Source organism: Columba livia, chromosome 8 (assembly GCF_036013475.1).
Source record: "Columba livia isolate bColLiv1 breed racing homer chromosome 8, bColLiv1.pat.W.v2, whole genome shotgun sequence".
In the NCBI taxonomy this organism is placed as follows: Eukaryota; Metazoa; Chordata; class Aves; order Columbiformes; family Columbidae; genus Columba; species Columba livia.
This window is the reverse complement of record NC_088609.1, coordinates 6,644,236-6,666,408: the sequence shown is the minus strand read 5'-3', so window position 1 is coordinate 6,666,408 and position 22,173 is coordinate 6,644,236. Positions and strand designations below refer to the sequence as shown.

General features: G+C 50.2%; 1 protein-coding gene across 1 annotated transcript in view; it reads left to right on the top strand.

Annotated features, from left to right (window-relative positions):
- SEC16B (SEC16 homolog B, endoplasmic reticulum export factor) overlaps positions 1–21,471 on the top strand; it is a 115,258-nt gene extending 93,787 nt beyond the window's left edge. The window contains exons 42-49 of the mRNA XM_065071711.1: positions 1,958–2,048; positions 2,295–2,635; positions 3,423–3,557; positions 7,228–12,262; positions 13,239–13,346; positions 13,715–13,996; positions 14,796–14,876; positions 15,698–21,471. The gene's annotated coding sequence lies outside the window, so the exon portion shown is untranslated. The remainder of the gene's footprint in view (positions 1–1,957; positions 2,049–2,294; positions 2,636–3,422; positions 3,558–7,227; positions 12,263–13,238; positions 13,347–13,714; positions 13,997–14,795; positions 14,877–15,697) is intronic.
- The last annotated feature ends 702 nt before the right edge of the window (positions 21,472–22,173 follow it).

The window sequence follows — 22,173 nt, the reverse complement described above, 5'->3', positions numbered from 1 at the left end:
TTGAGATAAATAGATGGCCAGGGAGAAGACTTTATCTTTGCCCCTCTCTGCCGAGGGAGTTCAATCCTTATCAGTCTGAGAGCATCTGTGAGAGAACGAGGAAGAGAGAGATTTTATGAATGCCTATGGGGAAAACTGCTCTTGGAGCTGGTATCCCACTGCATCCTGGAGAAATCCTCCTGTGATGTGAAACTCCATGGAAAATGGAAGTATTGCTGGCTCTGCTACTGGATGAGCCCTGTGTAAGGCTTTCTGTTGCTTTCTTTTGCTGCAGCCTTTTATCAGATGCTGGAAGAAGTGATGTGTGTGGTGTTACTGGCCTGACTGGGAGCAGAAAGCATCAGAACAGGAGCTTGGCACTGGAGCAGGGGGTTGCAGCTCGATTCCCAGGGGGATGAGGCTGTTTTAGCCTCTGGCTGGTTGATGGTGGTGACAGTAGATGCCACATCCCTGGAGACATCCCAGGCCAGGCTGGATGGGGCTCTGAGCAACCGGAGCTGGTGAAGATGTCCCTGCTCATGGCAGGGGTGGCACTGGATGAGCTTTGAAGGTCCCTTCCAACCCAAACTATTCTGTGATACTATGACTCTATGGTGGGGCAACTTTCCTCCACAGCAGCACTTCCCTGGGCAATAGCCACTGTTTCTAGGATGGTCCTGTGGCTCATCCCCCAGCTCCTTTCCTGCCCTCTTTGCCTTCTGCAGAAAGCTGTTTAATCAAGGGTGTATCAAAATCCATCTTTCTACACTGGTGTCAACAACTTGGCTTCAGGGATGTTTTTAACAATTTTCTTTCTATGCTCTGTAATAGATTTCGTTGCTGAGGGGGTGGAGAGCAGGGCAGCAAAGGTATCATAATTATATCTGATTGTGGCATCTTGCAGACTTGCCCTGTCGGTTCTTTTGGCACAACACCATTTAGAGCCCACTTTAGCCAGCAGAGATGTGTCAGCTGGGGGCTTGCTTGATCACATAGGAAAATATTGATATTTCACTCCTAACATCATCTTGTGGCTGTGTGTTCTCTCTCTACCCTGCTTCTGTGGCGTCAGCTTCTTCCACACTAGAGGATTTCAATCCTTCCCTGTCATGTCACTTAGAAGCAGCAAAAACACAGTCTGTGGACATCATATGTGGGCAGAGCAGAGGTACTTCACTTGTTCTTAGGAAAACCTGCCTCACTGCAAGAGAAATGTCCCTTTGAACCCTTTCCCCAGCTCACATCTTGGTTTCACAGCCTGTCAACAGAAAAAGGGCTTCCCTTTGCCTCAGTCAAGCAATGGAAGGTTGAAACCCTGTTTCCAACAAGACTGTTTGGGGGAAGAAGGAGGAAATGAGACAAGGGAAGCTGCTGGTTTGGCTGTGCTGGAACACCCCAATCAGACCCACAGGGCTGGATTAGCAAATGGATTAAGTCCTGGGACAGGCAGGAGTGCAGCAGGTGAGGTAAATCACATTTTCAAAAGCATCTGCTCACCAAGCAAGAGGAACTCCAGCTGGGTGTGCATTGAAATGTCAATAACTATTGTAATTTTACATGGCTTTAGGGGGATTTTCACTTGCACTCAGGGTTAGTGGTATCTGCAGCACTGCCTCTGTGTTTTCTGGAGCATTCAGCAGGTTGCAGCATCCAGTGCCCACACTTGGACCTCCTTTCCTAAGTGTTTAGCGTGCAAAAGACTGTTTGAATCTAACATGGGGTTTGAAGGAAGGAGAGTCCGAGGAGGAGAGCAGACTTAAGGTCATTTTTTTTTTTTAATATGACTGCTAATGTGCATTTTCATTCTTGCCAAAGCTTTTGGTTCTGATTTAATAGGAAACTTACTGCTCAATATCCACAATTTTTCAATGTTGGAATGTGTTTGTGTTCCTAACAACACTCATCACTGTCATTTCCTCCACTTAATAGATATAACCTCAGCTGCAGATTAGAGAAGTGTTTTGTTTGTGATTCCTAGGTGCTCTACACTTGATGCATTGTCTTCCTACAGACGCAGAACAAACTCTTCTCCTCCTTTCTGGCCTGGATTGCAATGATGGATTAAGTAGGTAAGTAATAGAGTGGTAATGAGATAACCACTGACATCCAGCATTAACATGGGAATAAATGAAGTTACCATGCAGAACTAATGGTCTGAACTATCACTGGGTTGTAATTAATGAATGTGGTGGCTGAGATTTACAAGGATATTTCAGGATGCTGCTTGCATGCAGCTTTGGGTTTTATGGCTTGGTTGGGGAGAAATCAATTAATGCCAAGAACTTAATGAATGGGCAAAAGCTGTTCTTTGCCAGTTTGTAGGGCCCCTTCCGTGGAAGACGCTAGACTGGCACTTGTGGAGTATCTGCCTTTGCTTCAGGAGGTGGAAGAAGGTTGGATGCTGTGGCCTCTGACTCTGACTGGCTCATCTTTAGTGCCTAGTTGAGATGTTGCAAGGTATCTTGGAGGTCTTGTTTCTTCTGCTTTATGACAGCCGAGTAACAGGAGTCTTGCTGGGAACAGCACATTTGAAGTTAATCTGTGCAGCAGTCGGACAAGTTTGCTTGTGTGTAGAAGTTTGTGCTGGTGACAGGCATTCTCCAACCAGGATCTCTGAACTGAGCAATGACAAGCTGCCTTGTTTTCACCCACGAAGGTAGGACATCTAGTTTCTTCTTCAGGTCTCCTCCACACTGCAGCGGTGGCTCTGTCTCCTGCATGTCACTGTCTCGCTCTGGTGTCCTGTCTGATCCCATGGCTGCCTGCACCTCCTGCATGAGCCTCCTGGAGCAGGATTTGAGGTGTCCAAGCTGCATCCATGCTCAAGGGGCCTTGTCTGGAGAGCTATCCCTCCCTTCTTGCGCAGCTTACAAGGCATGTGACCCTGCTAAATACTTCTCAGATGTGTGAATAACACTTTTAAGGTGGTTGCTAGGCTCTTGCAGAAAACAGAGCAGAACAGTCAAAATTCTTCATGTTAATTGGTAGGAATATTCCAGCCATCTCGCTGCTGCCTCCCTCATCTTTCCATGGCAACACACTCTCTACAGCAGCCCAGGTGCTTGTGGTTGGATATAGTGGGATTTTTTGAGCCCTCTGTCTTCCAAATTGCCCCTTGGAGCATGGAGGAAACATCTGTACTTTTAAATATGGGCATCATGTGATACGTCAAATAGTTTCCCTTGGTGTAACCATATTCCTTTTTTATGCTGTCAGAGACAGAAAATTTGGAAACATGCCTGAAATGTACCCTTGCATTTCTTTGGTGGAAAGAGCTGTTGCCCTGTTTTTTTTTTAACCGGGAGAGAAAGGTGCTGAAAGAGTTCTTCTTCATTCTCATGGCCTTAGCCATCACACCTTTCTGTGGGGTGGAGAAAAGAGAATGACCACAGCTCACAGCATCTGATGAGCAAAGGGAAGGATGATCTTTTTCTCTTCTGCAGAACACAGCTTGGATGGAGCTGTGGTGTCTCCTTCAGGAAGGAGATGGTGGCTGGAAGGAGATGGAGATGAGAAGAGGGAGAGAGAAAGCTCAGGCGTTGCATCATCCTCACCTCTGCTCCCTGCTGTGGATGAAGGTGTGTGGGGACATGTTTTAGAGGCATTTGCAATGATTCCAGGGGAGAATGAAGCTCAGGTAGCCAGTGACAAGCCCAGCCCCAAGGTCCCCGACTTGGGGAGGTTTTCACTTTGCCTGGAGACATCACATTGCCTCTGTGCAGGCTCAGTCATTCCCTTCCATGCTGGACAGGAGGAGGAAATTTCCACCTCCTGGACCAGCACAAGCCAAGACCCAAACTGAACAAAGAACGAACAGTGTATTCAGGGATATGTAAATCCTTCTCCCTCAGCCTTGGGAAGTTTATTACCCTCAATGAAACACGCAGTGTGGCTGTTGTTCCCAAGGAGCCCAGGTGGGCTGTTATGTGACAAGGGAAAATTACCCAGACAGTTCTCCAGAAGGCAAGTAAGCAGGAATTTTCCTTCAACCGGTTCAGGACAAAGTTAATGTAGGGAAAGCCATTAAAATTAATGCTGGTAAACAAGGATAAAAACCAGCAGGGTTGTAACAAAATTTGGACCAGATTGGGTTTCCCAGCTGTCGTGTTGCATGCTGTTTGAAAAGGCAGCAGGCGGAGGGAGAGGGTAAGCCGAGCTCAGAATTCTCCTGTCCTTGGGGCTGTGAGGTTGGGGTTGGGGGCATCTGGGCTCCAGTGGCATCGGTTTTGTGATCCAGCACTTTAATCTTCTCAGTCCCATTGGCTTTTTCTGCGAAGCAGTGTAGCTTTTTTGTCTGATGGTCCTTAAAATCTCATCTCTGTTTCTCTGCTCTCCTCCAGAGGCTGTCCTAAAATCCAAGCCCTGTTTTAAGGCTCTGGGAATGTCCCTGCACATGGTTTCTGGCTGCAGGTCTTTTGTTTGAGCATGTTTTTGGGCAGATCTTGGGCATTTGGGGTGGTGACTTGCTCCAAGCAGCACATTCCCGGAGTTGAGCAGGGGAAGGCGCAAGAGGGCACGGTGATTCCCCTCTTGGTTTTGTCTGGCTCTGTGTGCTGGTTTAGGGAAGAAACCTCAGGTTTGGTGGCTTGCGTTGGTGCTGGGTACAAGCTAAATGGGGCACAGAGCATCCCAGGAAAAAACCCCAGCACAGCAGCTGTGTGCTACTGCTCTCTTCTCCATGGCTTTCGTCCACAGTACACTAACATATGCCAGTCAACTCTCCCAAAGCTCCTGGCACTAGATATTTAACTGGCGTGATGTTTTATAGTAGCTCAAATCTAGTATAACCAAGCCAAAATTTTTAGCCCCAGAACTGAAGTAATGGCCTGTATTTTCAAGCGACCCGTGATTTGATGGTAGTGGTGAGAAGGGAGAGGTACAAAAGCAGTTAAGCCACTTCCTTGTGGTGCCCGAGAGGCTTGGATAGTAAGTTTGAAAAGAAAGGCGGCAGCAGCCTCATCTCTGAGCATCTTCAGCGTAGATGAATGACATAGATGCCAACAGCCGTAGCAAACTCTCCAGTCCGCCAGTCAGCACAAACAGCAGCAGAAAGATCCTGTGGTTCCTCCAAGAAACATCGTATACCTTGTATCTCCTTCGTGAGGCTGTATTTGCTCAGATTTCAGTGATTTTTGATGGTCAGGTTTTGCAGGACGCGTTGGCTTCTGGTGGAGTCTCCATGCAAAGCTAAGTCTCTCAAAGCGAAGCGAGGCTGCTGAGATGAAGCGCTACGATGTTTCCAGCCGAGCACAGGGAACTAGAGCTGGGTGTCTAAAGTCATCCTCGTCAAGGAGATGAAGGGAAGTCTGAGTGGCTCAAGAGTGATGCTGGAACAAAAAGCAGCGTAGAGTGAGAGGCCCAACACACCAGCCTTGTTTTGGAGCCCTCATCCCCAGGGGAATCCACAGGCTGCCTCTGTGGGGGAGCATCAGCCCCGTTTCTCCAGTCGCGCTGCCGGCAGGTTGTTGTCTCAGAGGGACTGCAGGTGAGGTGGGCAGAGGTGGAGAACATTCTTTAGATTTTCATGAAACACCACCAGAGAATCGGGGTGACAGAATTATTTTTGTGGAAGTGACTATGTGAAATATGTTTTCATTTTGATTATTTGAAAACCAAAACTGTTCATGGGTTTTAAAATTCATGTCCCCTCCGGGTTGCTTTGTTTTGTTTTGTTTCTTATTCCCTCTCCCTTATTCCTCAGAGGTAACCATCCAAACCTACACAGTGTGCGATTTCTTGAGGAAATGCAATTGGTTTTCAGTCAAACCTGGGCTGGAAATGCTTCTGGTGATTCATTTGTCTGAGAAATTGAAAAAAGCTTGGATGGAACAGAAACCAGGCAGGTTCAGGGGAAGCTTTCTTGTGTTTGAAGACCCACTTGAGCGGAGGAATTGTTTCAAAAGCTTTTTATTGGGAAAAGGATTGTTTTTATAGGCTTTGTTTGGGAGACTTGGGCTCCAGCCATTCTTCTGTTGCATCTTCTCGTGTGGTACCAAGATCTGGAGCCTGGCCATCCCGGTCCCAGCTTCCCATGCCTGCCGCACTGCAGAGCTGTGCCACCTCTCAGAGTCCTGCGTCTTAGGCCCTTTGCTCTCCAGGGTCACCACTTCTGCAGGGTGGGATGGAGGTGATGCCATCTCTGCCTTGACTACGCTTTGTACCAGAAGTCTTCCCCAAGAACAAGGATCATATGGGTGCAGAGCTGTATCTTGAGTGCAGCAAGGACCTTCTGCTATCGCACAGTGAAGGGTCCAGGTCCCACATTCATCATTACAGTCTGCTTAAGCTCCTCACCACCAAGACCTCTTTCTGAGGTTTCCCAACGTCCAGTGAGGTTCAGAGCCAGGCACGCGAAAGGCAGATGCAGTGGCAGGAATCTCCACAAACTCCTCTGCAGAATATCTCGCTTTGGCCTTCAGCTTCCCCACCTGTAAATTAAGCATGTTCTAACAGTGTGCTCCTCAAGGCATGGCTTTCTGTTCCCTTATAAATCAACCACCAGCACTGGCTGAAGTCACGTGAGCTGGTGTGACATATCCCAAGCGTAATCCTGGGCTTCAGGGGCTGTTCTTATCATCTCTATGGGATGTCCTAGAAGTAGCTTGATTGGAGTCAAAGTGCATGATGGAAACAGGATCATGCTGGAGAAGCTTGGGGGATGCTTCACATGGGACAGGAGCAGTGACAAGTGCCTGTGTGTCTGGATATACAGCAAGAAGTGGGATGAATTGAGGAGACCACCTACTCCTGTTGCTGATGGCTCTGTGAGCTGCCAGCTCTGCTGTCTAATGCTGGCCAGTCTGGGGTGTAACTGCTCATCTCCAGCCCCTGCCTTCTCCGTGCCCCACATGCTGCTTCTCCTATAAATAGCCTGGTGGGAAGCAGAGCACAGAGCCACCGCAGATGGCCCCGGTTCCACGTGCAGTCGTGTGTGAGATCCCAGACAGGGGCTGTCAATTCCTTGCCTGGAACCACCCGTGAAACCTCATTAGAAATTGTGTCCTCTCCCTTAACCCCCATCTCCCCCCTCCTCCTCACTTCAACCCGCCTGCATTCAAGCACCCTTATTAAACATGCGCTTCTAAGCAAGGAGCACTGACTTCCCCTTAATTGAGGCATAATAATTAGAGCATTAACACATTAGGAGGGTGAGACAGCATGTTTAGCTTTTGTGATTAATTATCTGAGGATTGTAATAAGTTGTTAAGACATTAATTACTCTGGCATGTTTATTGCTCTTTATTGCAGAACAGACACTTGGTAGCGGCAAGTGCTGCTGCGTCTGGAAATACAGCAAGAAGCGGGCTGGATGGGGAGACCACCTACCCATCCACAAACCGGTGAGCTGCTGGGGACAGGGTAGGAACATCCTCCTCAGTGGACCTTGGTGACCAAATACTTCAATTTCTCTTCCATCTCCAGGAGGCCACAGTTGGATAGAAATTATATCTGAGTTCCTTAGGGCAATCTGGGACCTGGAAGGTGCTTTCTAATCTTTTCATCTGGATTTTTCTCCTATTTGAGATGAAGTGTTTCCTTCCTGATGGTTTGAGCTCCCCCTCATTTGGGTCTTTGTGCTGCCAAGTCTGGTCAGTGTGGCTTAGTCTCTGTCTGGATCTTACCAGAAAGGTTGTCTGTATTAAAGAAAGGCTCAAGTTTGGAGTGTCAGTAGTGATCAAGGAATGAACCAGGACTCCAGTGCCCCCCCTCACACCTCCGTTGGATTAATTTCCTCCTTTAGAATTGGGATGTAGTTTAGGGAAGGGGGTTACTCCAGTGGCAGGAGAGGTTTGGACCACCATAGCCTGCTCTTTACACACCAGCCTGCTCGGTGACCCCTCAATGACACCACGCTGGTCCATCATGTTGGGTCTAAATGGCAAAGTTCAGGCCTGGAGGATGAGTAGGTCTTGTATGCTCTTGAAACTCTGACAAAGGCAAGAGAGCCATATCAGGAGGAAGACATGGTGGGCCTGTTCCCAGCCTTCTGCTTTTCCCATTAAATATGTTTAGCTCCAGACCCTCCCTGCCACAACCTCCCTCTGTAGTTGTCTGGGCTGGGGACAACACGGGAGACACGGTGGCAGCCCCAGCCAACATCGCTGGTAAAGAAATTCAGGAAGATGATGAAAGACAAGATGGTGGGGAAGCTCTCAGTGCTCTTTGTTGCTATAGATCTCCTTGCGGTCCCCTGAACCTGACATTCCTCACTGTTTCTGTGTCCTTATAGAATCATTTTGTTTGGAAAAGACCCTCAAGATCATCAAGTCCAAATGATAACCCAACCCTGGCACTAACCCATGTCCCTAAGAATGTCATGTCTGTCTTTTAAACCCCTCCAGGGATGGTGACTCCACCACTGCCCTGGGCAGCCTGTTCCAATGTCTGACAACCATTTCTGGGAAGAAATTGTTCCTAATGTTCAATGTAAACCTCCCCTGCTGCAACTTGAGGCTGTTTACTCTGATCCTTTCCCTTGTTACTTGAGAGAAGAGACCAACACATGTTATTGCAACACACACTTATGTCTTGGGACAGCAACTGATGGATGCAATGGGCAGGAAGGGGCTCTGATGATCCTGACCACTCTTTGTCCCCCGAGGACTGACCCAGTGAGCTCTTTCCCTGTGGCTTCCACCAGCTCAAGCTGGTGTCACTGTCACTCCGTTGTCTTGAGAGGAAAAAATCCCTTCGTTGTGTACAAGCTGGGACCTGTGTTGTGCCAGCTGATTGCAATCTGCTGCCTCCAGCCCCTCGGAGCCCCCCTGCCTCTCACTTGCCCAGCTCAGATTCGGCATTTGCTGTCAGGTACCTGCTTTCTGCGTGCAGGGTGTGGAAAGCGTCAGCCCGGCATTTCCTGCTCGGCTCCTCGGGACAAAGCAGGTCGTGACTTCTGCGTTTTATCATTAAAAAGATAATTTCCTCTGGATGTGTGCAATAAGACAATGGCACTGACCTGCGATCCTGGCGTTGTGCAGTGTTAATGATTTCCCTTTGCAGGTAATAAGCAGCAAATGTACACATTTTGGGGAGATCTGATTTTTTTTTCCTTTTAAGACTGCTGTCTTCCTAGGCCAGACTTAATTAGCCAACCTCATTATTTCCTCAAATGTAACTTGACTTCCATTGAATGAGAATTGTTCAGTGGATGGGGAGCAGCAGAGCGGTGCTGCAATATTCATATTGTTTTAATTGCAACATTAACATTTCATGCCGATCTTGGCACACTCTCAGGTGCGGCCCTTTAGCTCAATGCAATGCTGTGAAAGATTGGATCAGAACAATTAGGGTAGAGTGGCTGGATTTCTGGATTTTCTTTTTCTTCTTTTTTTTTAATGAACGCAAGCCTGGATTCAATCCCCATCACTCCTTTTGTTGAGCGGAACAGGGAGTCAAGCACCCTGAAGTGTCAATCCTCTTTTTGGAATAAAGAATGTGCTGTAGTGCATGCTTAAATTCTCTTTTTGCAGAGCTGAAGCCCTCAAGTGATACGTAATCCCCCGGGCTGATGGCACCTACTGGGACTTGACCTTTACTGGATGAACCAGAGAAGCCCCAAAATGTGTCTGCCCAGCTGGGCCATGGTCACATACAGGCTGGAGGGAAAAAGGCCGTTTCCCATTTCTCCATTATTTTCAGGGATGCTGAGGATGGAAGTGGCACTGTGAACAGATGATGGGGTCAGTGCAGATCCTAAATGAGCATAGGGGTTGCCTCACTCTGTCTTCAAATTGCATTTAGGGTTGGCTCTCTTGCAGAGGGGTAAGACAAGAGTCAACTGCTGGGCTCAGCCTTAGCAAGCTCTGCTCACCTTTGCTGCCTTGCCATGTACTATACGCTTTCTGCTAATTGTTCCTGTACTGGAGAGCAGTGATGAGTGACGGGAGTTCCCGGCAAGAGTGACTCCAAGTTCCACCCCAGAACAGCCTAATGAGAGTCTGCTAATTGGGTCACTGAAAGGGGGTGAGCAAGAACGGCCAGCCAGCAGCTGGAGTAAATGGCTTCTTGGTGTTGCACTCCAAAGGCTGTATTGTCCCTGCATGATGTGCGAACTCTTTGAGTTTAAAGGACAATAAGGAGCTGCTGTGTCCCCTTCAGGAGGAACAGGAAGGGTTGCTGGGCCTCCCTCTTGCCAGGACAAGGCTGAGCTTTGCAGCCATATTGCTGCTTACCAGCTCCTGGCATTGGCTCGGGGAGTGGGTCTGGGCTGCAACAAGGGACAGGCTCCCTGTCGCTTACAGTAAGTGCCACTACTCAGTCAGTGTGCTTATGGGTGCCTTGATGTGTAAGAGATACTGCCCTGAGCTCCCTGGCTGGCTGCTCAGACTCTGGGCTGATGTCCTGCCATTTGCTGGCAGCAGCTCATGCGTGAAACATCTTTCTGGAAGGTGAAATCCCTGTCTGTGTGGTGGAGAGGCTGGGAAGGCAAGAGACCTGCCCTGCCCATCAGTGTTCCCCCTTGGAACTGGGCATGTCTCTTCTGTTCAAGTCCATTGGACTTGGCAGTGTTGGGTTAACTCTTGGACTGGATGATCTTAAAGGTCTCTTTCCCAATCAAAATGATTCTGTGATATCAGGGAGCATCTGAACTCGTCCACACAGCTGCGATGACGATTCTGGCTGGAAATGCAGTAGGACCTTGGTAAAGGAAGAGTGCACAGCCTGTTTCCAGAGGCTTTCCACAGGCTAACGTGCTGTCTTAGCTGGCTGACTCTCCTATCAGCCAAGCAGGCTTGAAACCTTCTCCCATTAGTTCTGTGTGTAGTAGGATCCACGGAGCCTCATGTCCTGTGAGTATGTAGCTTGGGTTTGGATTCTCTGGTACTCAGTGAGCTGCTTGTTCTGAATGGAGTATCTCCCCTTCCCAGGGTATTTATAACATCTCTCTTTCTCCCACGCAGATTGCTTGGTGTCTAATAAGGGATGATACACTACGGTTTGGAAGGTACTAATAATGTCTCTCCTCTGTTTGACAGTCTGTTCCCATTAAATTTATAGACTCTGACTGTCTCTGAGACCTCTGTCTCCCTGTCAGATCAGGTTGAAATCTGTTTGCAGTGTCAGAAGTTGCTGGGGAGTGGGCAGAGGACAAGATTGATGCAGCAGGATTTGCATATGCTTTGCACATCTTAGGAAATTAGTCTGAAAATGTGCAGATCTGGGGCGGGCGGAGGGGGGGCAGCTGTGTCTCAGATCACCAAATTGTGAGTTTGGGAAAGCAAGCTGGTTGTGTGGGAGGAAGGTGATGAGCTCAGAGACTACCCAGGAGAAGAACTGCCGTGCCCATCTTGCGCAGGCTGGTGCTGGGGGCTCTTCGGGCACGTTCGAGCTGCCTGAGGTGACAAGCAGAGTGCAGAGCCTGGTCTCTTGTGGAAAACAGCCCCTGAGGACAATAAATGAGCAAGCCCAGAGCTCCTGGCTGGTGTGAAGAATAGCCTGGCTAAAGGGTAATGAATGCCACAGCAGGAGACAGAGCATTTCTCTGAGGCCATTCATCCCCTTTATCACCCTGCTAACAAGCCCCAGAGCGACTTCAGAGAGACTTCTCTGGAGCAGCACTATCCCTCAGCCCTGCTGATGGCTGGGTGCTGGGGGTCAGGAACACATCGTGTGGCAAGAGCGCTCAGCGGGAAACCACATTCCACCCCCCCAAATAACTGCCCCAAGTTGGGGTGCCAGCAGGAGGGACTGCGCAGCAGCTCTGGCTTTGCCAGCGTGGGGACCATGCCCTCCTTTGGGACACGTGTGGTGCCACCTGAGAGATCTGGGTGTGAAAGCCAAGCATCCAATCTTTTTTTAATGTTCTTTTGGGCAGTGAGGGCCCTGCAGCACCTTTAGGAGGATTGCTCCATCCTAACTCCCAGCTTGTCTAAGATTTAAGATTTATAAGATTTATACAAGACCCAACAGGAGTTTGGGGCCGCCGGCACGGAGGTGAGTTGGTTCTGCTTCACTTGCAGCACAGCTGAGTCTGTACATGAGTCTTGCACGAGGAGGAGAGGGCAGGAGTGATGTGCTCTTCCTAAGAGCTAATAAAAGCTAATTCATCCCTTTGCTCCAAGACAGGAGGAAGCATTAGCAGCTGGCTGAGTGCCTCCTCCGCTGCGGCAGCGTGCTGGGTGCTGCTGCCTTCCCCCCGGCTGGGAGCAAAGCTCGTCCTCCCATGGACAGGAAGGCGTCTCTGTCAGCAAGAGCTGTGCCATCTGCGTCAACAGGCAGCCCGTGGTGCTGTCTGTAGCTGGCATCCCTCCTGGGAAGGAAAACAGTCAGATAACCCAGACAGGTGGGTCTGGGAATGAGGATGGATGTCCCTCGGGCTGCTGGACTTCAGCTCGGAGCAAGTGCCTTTGCCCCAGGGCTTGAGCCACAGCTCGTGAGAGCAGAGAAAAGCACCATCCTCGATTTAGAATCACAGCATAATTTGGGTTGGAAGGACCTTCAAAGCTCATCCAGTGCCACCCCTGCCATGAGCAGGGACATCTGCACCAGCTCAGGTTGCTCAGAGCCCCGTCCAGCCTGGCCTGGGATGTCTCCAGGGATGGTTCATCCACCACCTCTCTGGAAAACCTGGGCTGGGGTCTCACCACCCTCAGTGTAAAAAATTTCTTCCTGATGTCTGACCTGAATCTCCCCTCCTGTAGTTTAAAACCGTCACCCCCTTGTTGTATCGCAACAGGCCCTGCTAAAAAGTCTGTCCCCATCTTTCTTATGGGCCCCTTTTAGGTACGGAAAGGCTGAAATGAGGTCTGCCCAGACCTTCTTCAGGCTGACCACCCCAACTCTCTCAGCCTGTAATTTAATTTAACTGGGCTACAGGATGGTCCTGAAAGGGCTGTGGCCGTTGGTGACCAAATAGGTTGGAATACCTTCAACAAGCACCTTGTGTGCTCCCCTGTGTCTGCAGGTACATGGTGTGGCACCCCGCCAGCGTGATTGTGTCTGGGGCACAGTGGGTGAGCATTAAGTAGAGCTCATTGCCAGCAATTGGAAGGTTTTTCTTTTTCCTCTTGTCTCAGTTTTCTTAATTTCTCCTTCTCCTCTGGCTTTAGCTGAGGGAGGATGCATTTTGGGTGGTCCATGGTAAGAACCCCACATCCAGTGGCAGGCAGGGGGAAGGTGGGGAGGAGGAGAAGAGAAAGCAAACAGGAGAGGTTGTGTTGTGTTTGGGTGTCCTCAACAATGCTGGTGATTTTTTGGAGCAAAAAACAAGCAAGAGGATTGCAGTCCTGATTTTTTTCCTCTCTGTTCTTTGTCAATAGGTGTCCAGTAATTTTAAAAGGGAGCTTACAGAGCAGATTGGGAAACTTCCCATCTTGAGGCTTCAGAGTCAAGTTCAAAGCCAGCCAGAGGAGCCAAGGCCACCACCTGTGAGTGCTGAGCCCCATCACCTGCTTTCCTTCCTGGCCCCAAATATTCTGCACTCTGGACCTTGGCCTTTCTCCCAGGCCTCTCTACTGACCAGACTGATGATGGGGAGCTCATTGGAGGTTGGTTATGTCCATGGGGGTGGCTGCAGGACACGTTGCCTCTGTGCCAATGTGCAACCAGCTGGGCTGCCTCTGAGGAGGAGACACACTGGCACGTGAAATGGCCTTTGAAGTGGGGTTGAATTTATCAGGATGCGCGCTGGTCACAGTCCATGAGGCCCCCGTTCCTGTCCTGACCTCCCTCTGCGTTCCAGGAGGATTTCACTTAAAATCTGGAAACATCTGGCGTTTTTTACTCTTTTTGCTAGTGCCATGAAATGCCGAGTTGAAGGGAAACACAATACATCACCTTCCTCATGGGCTGCCATTCAGGCAAGAGTAACAGAGATTAGCCTTCAATCACACAGGGGCTGGAGCTGAAGGAAACCTTCCCGAGGACACGCTGGAGAAACATTTTCATTAGCGGAGGAGAACCTGACAGAGATGAAGTGCCCCTTCACCTCGACTGCCGGACTTCTCCCCTGCCTGGCGCTAACAGGACGAGGAGCTGCCGCCAGCTGCAATGCTTTAAGTGCTGTCTGCATCCAGATGTGAGAAACAGCTGTGACACAGCAAAGCCACGCTTTTATAGCCTGCTGTGGGGGTGGCTTTGGTTTTTCTCCTGTCTATTGATGAGCGCTCAATGCTGGAAGCAAAATGGCTTTGTGCTGTCAGTTGGATGGAGGAAATGGGTTATGAGCCGTATCCCTGAATGGGTATCTTAGCGCGGGCCACAAAAAACTGTCCTTGGGTGGTAAGATCCGTAGGTCCAGGAGGTTTCATGGGCTCTGCCTCCTGCACCGTGATTTGCACATGTAACAGCACTGCACTTGGGGTAGCAAAGGCTTTCTCTGCTCCTTGGAAAGCTATTTCACTGTCACAGGCATCTGCTCTTAGTCTGCATCCCCCCCAGGGCAGCTGAGGTGCCCAGGACTCACTTCTGCTATTGATGTCTCCCAGTTGTGTTGGAGAAACACATCCTGCACCCCAGCTGGGTGGCTGGCACAGACCTGTCTGTCCCAGTTGCTGGGAATTAACCAGCAGGATGGCTGGGAATTAACCAGCAGCATCCCTGCGGTCGGCGCCTGCTGTCCCTCACCTCATCTCCCTAGAGCTTGCGTGCTCCTGACAAAGACAGGATCCATCTCTTTCACTCATGGCTGATGCCCTGCCTGCTTCTATCTTGCAGGTTGGAGGGAAATTGTTTTAATTTGCACGGCATATTCCTTTTCCGGGGGGAGAGGAGGGAAAAAGAAAAGAAAAATACAATATAAAAACTCTGGCTATTCTGCGTATTTTTAGTTCTTTACGAAGGACCATAACATCTCTTTCCTCTTTCTTATTTTTTAGGTTTTTTTTAGCTCTCTGAAGACCACTCTCTCTTTGGGTCTGCCTGCGATACTGCATTAACCTCGCATCTCAGTGGTGAAGGTACGCTGGTGCTCAGCACCCCCAGAACTCAAACTCACAGAGAGCCCCATCTCCTCATTCTCCGGGTGCCCACCACGTGCACAGCCCTCTGAGAAGAGGCTCCCTGGCCGGGAGGGTTACAGCATCAGACATGTTCATGTCTTCTGGGATGGGTTTATCAGGAATCTGATCTGAGCTTCCTGAAAGGGAGGCGACACAGCCTTGGCAGCTTGAGCATTGGTTTGGGACACAAAACCAGGCAGCTTCTGGTTTCGGAGCATTCTCATGCTAAGGTACCTCTTACTTCCCCCTCCTCCCTTTCAGAATCAAGAGCAACCAAAATCAGAGGAAAACCTGGCTCCTGAGCTTTTTTCTGCTGAACCCTTCGCCTTATTTTCCTTGTTCTCCTACAACCTCAGCCAGCTGAGTTTCAGTGCCAGCTTATTGAAAGGAAAGGCACGTGCTGGCTTACGGAGGGAGAGAGACCAGAGACAGGATAAATCTGGAGGCAATGAGATTGGGGGGGAGGCAAGTCAGCTGCTCTGACGCTTTTATTATGGAGCCAGCCTGCTTGGGAATGAATCTTTCTTGAAGCGTGTGTTGCCGGATGACATTTCTACCAGGTCCAAGCAGTAACCTTCACCAAGCCTCGCTGCCCAGCCCTGTGCTCGCCTGTTCCTGGGGCGAGGGGAGCGAATGTCAGCTGGAAATGCCACAGGCAACAGGGCTCGATGATGCTCAGTGCACCTCCGATGAGTCTGAAAGCTTTGGTGACTTCAGCTTATGGACACGTGTTGTTTCACAAGGGAGGTGTTGGCTCCTGTGTGCGTTTTTCATTTCAGAAATGAAGAGGATGCAACAGAGATCAAAATTAAATCCCGCTTGGAGTTGCCCAGGAGGGTGGATAACTGCAAGGAATGATTTTACCCCATGGCTCTGGAAAAGGAAGATCTACTTGCTTTGTAACCTGGTGAGGAGGTACTGGCTCTGCTTGGTGCAGAGGCTGGAAGCCAGGGGAGATTTTGGGTTACAAAGAGGGTTAAGCAGAGCTTGCTGCCCTCTCCTCTCCTTTCATGTATCACTGTCAACTCAGATTTCACATCAAGAGGTTGATGTTCTGGCTGGTGGTGACAACAGCAGAATGTCACTGGCAGAGGTGAAATCTTTCCCTCCGTGAGGGCAGATCTTCCTTTTCCTTCCCTTTGGTTTACATTGAGAACTGCTGGCTCCTGATGCCAAGCGGAACACGCACACGTGCTGCCCGAAGGATGGTGTATACTGTGCTGAGCATCACTTTTCTTGCTCTGTCGGTGAGCAGCTTTGTGTCACTGATGCCTCTTTGCTGTGTGGTGACCTGGGGCAGTGGGTGAACCCTTGTCACTGTCTCAGACAAATAGGGGCCATTGGGAGCATTGCACTCAGTGGTCCTTTGCCATGCTGGCACCCTCCTCCCAGCAGGTCTACCCAGAGATGTCCCTTCAGAGCCTCGGGGGCCATATGTGCTCTTCAGGGGCCAAGCCTGAGATAAGTTATGGTCTGAGAGGCAGAAAAACGTGTGTCGGTGGTTAATGTTCTCTGCAGGCTGTCTCTCACCTCCTCGGAATGGGAGCTAATCTTGCAGAAGAGTGTGCCCACACCGCTCTGGCAGCCCCTCTGCCAGCCTTCTGTCCTGGAGGGCCAGTTCAGCAAAGCCTTAGTGTTGTCCTGGGTCCAGCTTTTGTTTTCCAGCTGGTTACGGAGGAGAGAACGAAGGCAGCTGCTGCTGCCAGGCCATACTAGAAAACAAGAGACAGGGGACGGGCCTCTGTGCACTTAAAAGATCCAAGAGTTTAATCTGATTCTGGTTCTCTGTTAGCCTTGATCCTGTCTTGCATCTTTTCCAGCTGGTGCCTGAGCCTGTCTTTGTTTTGCTTGTGGTTTGTTTTTTTTCTTTTTCCCTTTTTCCCCTCACCTTATGAAAAATGGCTTTGCCATCTGCATCTGTCAGGAGTCCGCTGAGCTGGGTGAACGGCTCAGTGAATATACAAATGTGCGGTTGGATCTTGGCCTCCTCTGACAGGCCGGAGATGAATACCAAACGTGCAGGGAGAAGAGCGTGTTCCCTTCCTCCGCTGCTGCTGCCTCTGATGGTTGTTTTTCGTGTCCCAAGGAGGTGTGAGAATCGCCTTTGGGAGCAGCGCTTCCTTCTGCTCCTGTTCCGCCTTGCTAAGGATCAGTTCTCTGCCATCCATCATAAGGCAAGTCCTCTCTTCGCTCCCACAAGCTGATGGGAGCAGTGGGGAGGGGGTAACCATTGTACCGTGCTTTTTGCTACCAACCTTTTCCCTCTCCCTTTTGTATCTGACCTCCCAGGCCCATTACGAGGCAATCGACAGGTTGAGACTCAAGGACACTTGCCTTTGCTTGCTGGTCCGGGTAATTTTGAGGTGATTGTTTGACCTTACCCAAGTACCTTAAAATGTAATTTTGAGTGGAAATTTTCAGCAGTGTTGTGTGTGACTCCAGGTAGGATGTGCTGACAGCACCCAAGAGCTCCTGCACGTCTCAGCCTCGCTGCATCCCCTTTCCCTGCTGTAGGTGACCAGAGCTATGGGGCTCTGCAGGGAGGAATGCACCAGATACGAGGTTCTCAGTTGCTGTAACTCTGCAGGGTCACCTGTGTACCCAGGAGGAAATGACAACTTGCCTTGATACCTATGAATTTGCTCACCCCACCTCCTCCTGCCTCTTGGTTTCCCGCAGTCTGGTACATGAGCTGCTTCCCTTGATGTCCTAAGAAGCTTTCAGCCAGGTGGGCTCAGAGGAGCAGGCAGGCAGAAAATGAAATTAATCTTTACACGCTCTTGCCACTGCTCTCTGGTCAAGGAGGGGAAGTTCCTGGGAGGGCGAACCCCCGCTTTGGCAGAAGGAGAGAACAGGCAGCTTGAGCTGAGCTGGTTTTTTGACAAGCAGATGGATGTTCAGCAGGGGCCCAAGAAAACCCTCTCGCTTCAGGCTAGCTGCAAGCCCTCCAAACTGAAGCATTGTACTGACACACAAAAAAGGCATCTCTCCATTCATGCTCAGCCTGAATTACCTCTTTCAGGCTCCTGATTTGGGAAGCAGCGACCGTCCCCTCCTGCCACTAGCTCCCGGGAGCAGCCAGCTGTGTACTCGTAACCGGGTGAGGATGCAGCAGGAGCCGATGAGCAGCGAGGAGGGAGGTAGAGGAGTGATGGCAGATTCCTCTGGCGTCTCCTCACCGCAGGGCTCTTGGCGAGTGAGCTCTTGTCTGCTCTGAAAGCTCTTAGTGCTCCCGCAGGTGGGAGCCAACTTGTCTGCGTTCCTGCCCAGGTGCCATCTGCTTGTTGGATTGTCTGCACGGTGGATGAGCACAACGGGGATGGCGAAGGAGAGATGAGCCTCAAACTTTTCATTGGGTAACTTAAGGGCTTCTGGCTGCTGGTGCTCCCTCTCCCCCTGCATCGTGGCGGGGAAATCACAGCCTGTCATTTGCTGTTCCTGGAGTGTGATGGGGGACCGAGACACTGCTAATAGCAAGCTATCATTTTAATGCTAATTTCCTACCGTTCGCTCATGCTGGAGGAGGCTCAGCCTGGGTGGAGGGAAGACATCAGCAGATGGAGAAGGGGATTGTTCTGCACTTCGAGAAGGGACTTCCAAGGGGCAGATGATTAACCACCACTGGGAAAACTGGTAGCAGGCACTGGGATCAGTCTGGTGGACGTGGGAGGGAGAGGGATGCTCTGTTCCAACTTGTCTTCCTGGAGGGATTTCTTGAGTGCTTCAGGCTTTGGCTTGAATTTGGTGTTTGCTGCTTGTTTCCAGCTCTCAGTTCATGGTGACCCAGGGAATGCTCAGAGCACTGGCAGGACTGCAGCTGGTGGCATCCTCATCCTTCTAACAAAGGAGCCAAACAGGGTTAAGTTTAGCTACTGTCATTTTGTGAGGAGGACCCCAGTTCAGGAGCCTGGTTAGCCATTCTGGGTGATGGGCTTCAAAGTGGGGAAGTTTTGAAGCCATTCTCAAGATACTTAAGAGCCAAAAGTAAAGTAACTTGCCCTCTTGCTGTGGGAACAAGCTCAGCTGCCCCAAGCTGGAAACAACAGGAGAAACCAGCAGCTGCATTTGGAGTTGTGAAGGAAACTGAGCCACCTCCCTGCCCTTTCCAGAAGTGGAAGTTTCCAATTAGAACCTCTTAGTTTTGGTGTTTAGGTCCTGTTTGGGATCGTGTTGGCAGCAGTCAGAGAGATTCCTCTACCACTTCTAGACCTGCTTGGAAACCTTGAGACTGAAGGGGCTGGTTGTCTGCTATTGAGGGGCAACATCATTTCAAAGCAAGGACCCAATAGTCTCCTGGTGCTTGGTGTGACACATCTCCTGAAGACCACCAGCCTATGATGACTTAGACCATTGGGTTCATCATTTCATAGGGAAGCACAGGTGGATTTTTTAAAACCACATAAAGACCATTTAAAAACTCTTTTGGTGTCTAGCAGAGAGGCAGTGGAGGGACAAAAGCAGCCATGATGAAGGGACGAAAAACCAGCAAAGGGATGGGAAGCCAGGAGGGGACCATCCTGCCCGGAGGACATTAGCACCAGGGCTCCATTAGCAGAGCAGCATTGCTTGCTGTGGTTACCAACTATCTGATCTGCTCCAGGGTGCAGAATGACTCACTGTTTTTTAGGGAGCTATTTCCATCTGAAAAAAGAAATGGTTCCTGTCTTTTCTAGAGCCTCTTCCCAGCCTTGGGTGAGGAGAGAAAGAAAAAAAAGTGAAGGGCTACTGTTTTCTAGCTGAGGAGAATCAAACAAACTTTCTCTCAAGTAGCTGAGCAAGGAAATCAGCACCTTACTTATTTCCAAGAATAATACAATCAAATTGTTTGGGGGGGATGGGAAAAAGTAATAAAAATAGTGTTGCTTTTCCCAGTTCAGCACTCTGAATAATGAGCCTACAAGCCGGAGGGAGAGCTCCCAGGAGAGACGCCTGCGTACCGGAGATGGACACAACAAGCGTCTCAGATGGGCCCGTATCTGCAGCGCTCTCTCTCTAATTTTCTACATCAGTGAGAACACAGCGCGACACCATCAATCATAGTCAACCTCTCCTCGGAAAGCCACCTCCTGCCTCACCGTGCTGCAGTGTCCCCTACTCTGGATCTGCCCCTGCCTGGGGACTGCAGGTGTCCCGGCCAGCAGCGCCCGCAGGCACCTTCTCTCCCAGGGGGTTTCTTCTTCATTGTTTTTCTGCCTCTCTCCTTCCTCCACCCCTTCCTCACCAGTGCTTTATTTCCAGACTGCATCTTGCCTTCCTGGAGTCAGAAAAGGCCAAATACTCCTTTTACTTAGAATGAGGAGAAGGTGTGGAGCTACCTGTCATGGGACAACAGCCCTTGCCTGCTGCCTGGAGGAGGGGTGGCGATGGTTTTGGTGCCTGTACTGCTCATCTGAGAATGGGGAGGTTGGACTTTACAGCTCCCCTGAGGCTACTCCTGCAGTAATGGTCATTGGGGTGTGTTCTGGGGATTGCTGGTTCCTTCACAGCCCCAGCTCTGGGCATGGAGGAGCTCAGGGAACCATCTTTCCTGCTGGGCTGGTAGTGTGATGCAGCTCTTGGTCCCTCTGTTTCTCCTTTTGTGAAGTCCTCTGCTCCTTCCAGGCCTGGCTGTCTTTCCACCAGCCCCAGGGCCACCTCTTTGGCAGGAGCACTGGTGCTGTGTGTCCTCCTGAGCAGGTCCAGGCCAGATGCTCTCCAAAGCTGGCCGGAAGCCTGTCCTGGTGACTGTTTCTTCTACTGCAGTGTGGACACAGCTGGTGGGTTTGATGACTCTTGCTCCTCCGTCTCATTGGGTGCTCTTGCTTGATTGTGGTGTCTCTTAGACCTATCAAAGAAAGCCTGGCTGTCATGGCACAAAAGTGATTTCAAGTCCCGTTTCTGGTTCCATGGGCTCAGGCACCAGCTAGAACCAAGGACTGTGCTTCTTGCTTGAACACAGCCCTAAAGAGATACACCTTTTGAATAAACCTGTGTGATTGCCACCTCCCTCTCAGCCTCTTATGCTTGTTTCTCAGAGCTGCCAAGGATCCTTGACCTCTCTTTCAGGCATGGTTCCCTCCATGTATCACCCTGCTTCAACGTTGTGGAGCTATTGCTGGCGTCCATAACAGCTGCTTTGTTTACTTCCCAAACGCCTGCCCTCTCTGTAACGAGCTATAATTCATCCTGGTTTATACAGTGCTCAGAGATACCTGGAGCAAGGATGTTGTGCCATTAAACCACCTTCTCGGCTGCTCTCCCGGACCTGGGTTGCTGATCTCCTGGAGATATAAAACAGGGAGGACAAGGGGGATGAGACTGAAATGGGGAATAATTACCTGGCAGGGTAAAAGGGGCTGTCGGGGCTGGAAACTGCTGGGAGCTGACACGCAGGTGCAGATGAGCGGCTGTGACAGGCAGGCAGGGCGGAGGGATGAAAAATGTTTTTTTAAAGCATCTGCTTCCCTCTCTTCCTCTGCTTTATAACCTGTTTTTATAGAGACTGCATGAGGAACGCATTTTTTTTATTAGCAGCTTGGGAGTGGAGAGTAATAAAGATTAATTTTTTAAATAATTCCTTGCATTATCTTTTAATTTCCTGTGGCAGGGTTTGACTTTTAAATCTGCGAACGGAGTTAACAGCTAATGTGCTCATCAGTTTGGAAGTGGCAGCTGAAGGAGCTGTGGGACTTGGTGGAGGTCGCAGAGGTCCCAAGGTTGCGCTTGGAGCCCCAGCCTGGGATGTCCACAGCCACGTCTGTTTGTTCCTTGGCCAAAAGGACCTGCTGAGGTCTGCAGCCGTGGGCTGTATGTCCATCCCAGGAACACTTGGAGAGATCTAATCCATACTGCAGCTCATGGTGTCTATGGTTTCCTTCCATTGATGGTAATGATGAAGTTCCCCTGAGGTGGGAGGAGAGAAAGCTGTGCTGAGCTGTGTGGGATGGTGGGCGTGGGGGTTGTCCAGACCAGCTGGGTTCCTCAGGGGTCTTCTTGGTGCTAAAGGGAGGTGGTCGTGGGGCTGGGAGGAGATATTAGGAGAAATAAGGGAACAGTTGAAGGGGATGAGGTGAGAGAGAAGTGATAACACTGGTGAGGTGACAGAGAAAGGTTCTCCCTGCCCATCCACACTTTCTATGAGCAGAGGAGACCTGATGTTCTGCTGGGCTTTAACCTGCTCGGGAGACTGGCTTAGAAAAGAGTTGGACTACCTTCACTGGCTCAGATGAGCTCTCATGTGTCCTGTAAGTGTGTACCCATGGCTGTGAAGCCGAGC